Here is a 4,079-nt window from a genome sequence, read left to right on the forward strand (position 1 = left end):
TTTCCCGCCAAAGCATGCAACTAACAGGGTGTCACTTTGCTTGATCAACCGTAGTAAAAATTATCATATCATTCATCGATTGGATTTTTGATTTGAATGAAATCAATACTACTTTGCATATAAAAAAACAGAATCCAACAATACCCCGATAACACTGTCTAATCGTATTGAATGATTGTATTCCAGCGCGGCATTTGTAGTCACCGGTAACACGTGGTCAGTCAAAGCCCGTTTACTGTCCCCCAAAAATCACGTGTCATATTTGGTGTGATTTGACCGAATTGAGTTAAAGCTGACATGAACTCTTAAAAAGGCATCAGTTTTCATCTTTGTACGACTTACTACATTCCTGCACACCCTTGTCCGCCATATTTCTTCAATTCCGCCATATTTATCGAAGATTTTTGGCCACCTGTACCTGCTATATATAGCCTTGTAGAATTGTTTCACTTGAGTGATTATCTAGCCTGGCTGTCGACATCCCATGTACACATCTCCGATAGCATAGTTTTTAGAAGTCCATAAACTGACCAAATACATGTTTGAAAAGTAAGACTTCAACCAAACAATAGAACTCTACCGAGAATTAAATTATTTTTGAATGCATTTGCTGCAATATAGAAAACACACTAACACGGAATACATTCATGTACAGCAAAAATCCATGCAGTGCAGGTCGAGAAAACGCGTCAAACGCAGTGATAAAACATTTACCTGAATATACTGTTATCGTTACAGGGATGTGCACATGTCGAAAGAATTATCCTATTTTACTTTTATTGAAAAATGCATCTCAGTAATCCATTGCTAACTCAACAGTAAAAGATGCTTGGACACACGTGGCCCATGCCGATCATTTTATTTGCTCAGGGAAAATATCAAAGGTTGAAAGCCCAGTGGGGTTGATTGAAAAAAGATGCAAGTGATTTTTTCAAAACTAAACATTACTCTTGTCTGTAAATGTTGCAAATAGAATTTATGATTACCTGGTTTAACTTCATTAAATTAAATCTATAATAAAGCATGCATTATTACGAATCATTCACCTTTTGAAGATATTTTCCTGTGATAGGAGGGGGGGGGGGTGTAATAAAACATGCATATTAACACTTTCATAAAAATAATTTAAGGAAACGTCTGAAACAGATTGATTTCTTTATGATTAATTATTATCAAATAAATACTGTGTATTGGCTTTATTAGACCTAATATAATTTGATTTAAAGTTATTTATGATTTTATGCACAATGAATGAAAACATACCCCACCCTCCCCCAAAAGTCGAAGTGCTGAAATTCCCAGAAAAAAAAAGGAATCGTAATTTTCTTGTTATATGCACATCTATGCACATTGTGTCCTAAATATCTGCAAAGTTGACGAAATTGTGTGCAGCGGTTTATGAGGAATTGCGCTGACAAACTGCTCATCTTTATTTTCAAGATATGGCCAAAATCTAAATGTAAAAGTGCGGAAATTCCCGAAAAAATAAAGAATTCGGAATTTCCTGGTGATGTGCAAATCTAGACATACATTGACTCCTATAAATATCTCGAAAGTTCGACAAAACTCTGTTCAGTGGTTTATAAGAAGTTGCGCTGACCAGAATTTAATGTGAATTAAATTTCTAGACATGAATAAATAATGATTACTAGAAAAAGCAGATAGAAAGAGAGAGCAACCCCCCCCCCCCCCCCCCGTGAGAATTCCACATTCTACCTACAATTAGCTTTTTAAAAATTCTCTTGTCTGTTGTCCAGGTTCAGGTTCTGAACAAATATCTCACTTGTATCTCTTTTGTATATATATCTCAATGTACTACATGTATTTTAATTGCATGACATATAGTTATATTTAAGGAGAGGAACTCGTAAGTTGAAAGAACTTGTTTCCAATCCTTTTGTTTATACAATAAAATATGTTCAAAACAAAACCAGGTTCAGGTTCGACTCGTACGTTTGAGCATAGGTGTCGGAACAGGGGGATGGTTTTTTTTTTTTTTTTTTTTTTACAAATATATACTTAGTATAGACATTGAACATTGCTGCGTAGATTTAGCCTCCCCCCCCAACTTTCCACAGACAAGTCGCAGTATAGGTTAAAAAAGAGCAAATTGTTGTTGTTTAGAGAAAATTTTTTTACTGAAGTTCGAACCTACCTCCCCCCCCCCCCCTTTCCCCCACACGAAATATGATATTCGTGTTTTGGAAAAGGACATTTCCCCTTTTTTTAAGCTTCTCAGATTTTTTGAATGTATAAAAAAATTCTTTGCACTTAGCCCCCCCCCTTCCAATTTGCTTCCGACGCCAACGCGTTTGAGAGGGTATTTGAGAAAGTTCCCAATGTACCCATTCCTGTAATGTATATTTCACGTTTATTATATCCCCCGCTTGAAAAGTGGGAGGGTATATAGTAATAGTTATGTCCGTCCGTCGGTCTGTTACGCTTTGGGGTACCCATCTCTTATCCGCAAATCCTCTTATACCACTTAGTGAAATTTACTAAAACTTTCACAGAATCTTAGGTTTATTACATATTACCATTGTGCATCTCCTTTTTTACTTTTTGATCCGACACGTATTTTGGGTTTAGCGACAACAGCAAAATATGGACTTTGCCATTATAACCATATAGGAGGCGGGGGTATCATTTAGTGAGCTCATTGCTCACAATACCTCTAGTTTCTCTTTCAATTTGGCCGTTTGGGTTAACTTCTTGTCCAAATTTAAATTATTATTCAATTTATGAAGTTTCGACATCCCGCCTGGAAAAAAATCCTTGATCTGTCTTAAGGCTTAATAAATGGTACAGCAGAAAGTGCGTAAGATCTTTATACCTATTATTGCCCTAAGGGATGGTTACAGAGTGAGAGAGGGAGGGAGAGAGAGAGAGAGTTAGTTCAATATACAAAAGAGTAAATAAAAATTATCCGTATTCAACCAGTGTCAAGAATCCCTACCCTAGCTTTTATAATTATCTCCCAAATACTCCTACAGAAATTATTTATATATAAAAAAAAAATAGCGAGACTATCAGGCAGGGATACTGAAATTTCGATAGACTCTCTATAACAACATAATTATAAAACATTTATACATTCCTCAAAATGCACATACTTTGTGGTCGGAGTGACACATTTAAAAAAAAATTCAAAATTGAATTCGGCAGAGATGTCTGTCTTCCAAGAATATTTAGATAACGGTCATGTCAACTATTTTTGCACGCTCCCCCCCCCCCGCCTAAAAATCAAATGCCTAGATGTCAATCTGAACAGGGGATGGCATTTCTTCGTATGTTTGTGTGTTAAAGAACGTATAGATCTATGTACACATAAAAAAAATTGTATTCTGATTAATTGCTTTGAAGATTTGAAGTAAATAATTACCGTACATCAAATTACTTGGTTTAGATTTGAGATTAGTACTAAAATAATCAGTTATAATTGACAAATGAATTTTGCGACGCAAACCAACTGCAGACTATATACATGACTTTGTATAGAATGTATATTAGAACTACATGTAGATAGACAATTCACAATTATAGCTTATGAACAGCAGTTATAATACCCCCCCCCCCCCTTCAGCCGCGCAAATACCAAATGACTTCTCTTTCCACTTGTGATATTTTCCCTGACCAAAATCTGATCAGCACGGACTAAGTGTATCGGCCTGCTAGTCTTACCGGAGTAATGACAGTGTGTTTACTTTTGAGCTTTTACGGAGTTTATTTCTTTTTTGTGATGCATATTTCAATAAATGGAATTCAGGGTGTATATCACTTGACTTGTGCACATCTTCGAACCGATGCAGTAACCTTATTACCAGGTATGGATGGGTACGTTTACAGCGTTCGAGGCGTTTTCTCGATATGCACCAATTGCATAGGGGCTGCAAATCAAAGACGTTGGTTGTTTTGTTCCATTCAAATGATATAATTTCAAAATGTGTTTGCAGATTTTACTGCTTTTTATTTCAAGTTTATTCTGCATAACTTGGCGCACTGTAATAATACGTACGCGTGACGTGCATCTAAATTTCTCACCAAATTTACATTTTTTTCTTTTGATTCAAATCAATAAT

Source organism: Saccostrea cucullata, unplaced genomic scaffold, assembly GCF_032062105.1.
Source record: "Saccostrea cucullata isolate Sc308-1 unplaced genomic scaffold, CSIRO_AGI_Scuc_v1 ctg304, whole genome shotgun sequence".
NCBI classification, from domain to species: Eukaryota; Metazoa; Mollusca; class Bivalvia; order Ostreida; family Ostreidae; genus Saccostrea; species Saccostrea cuccullata.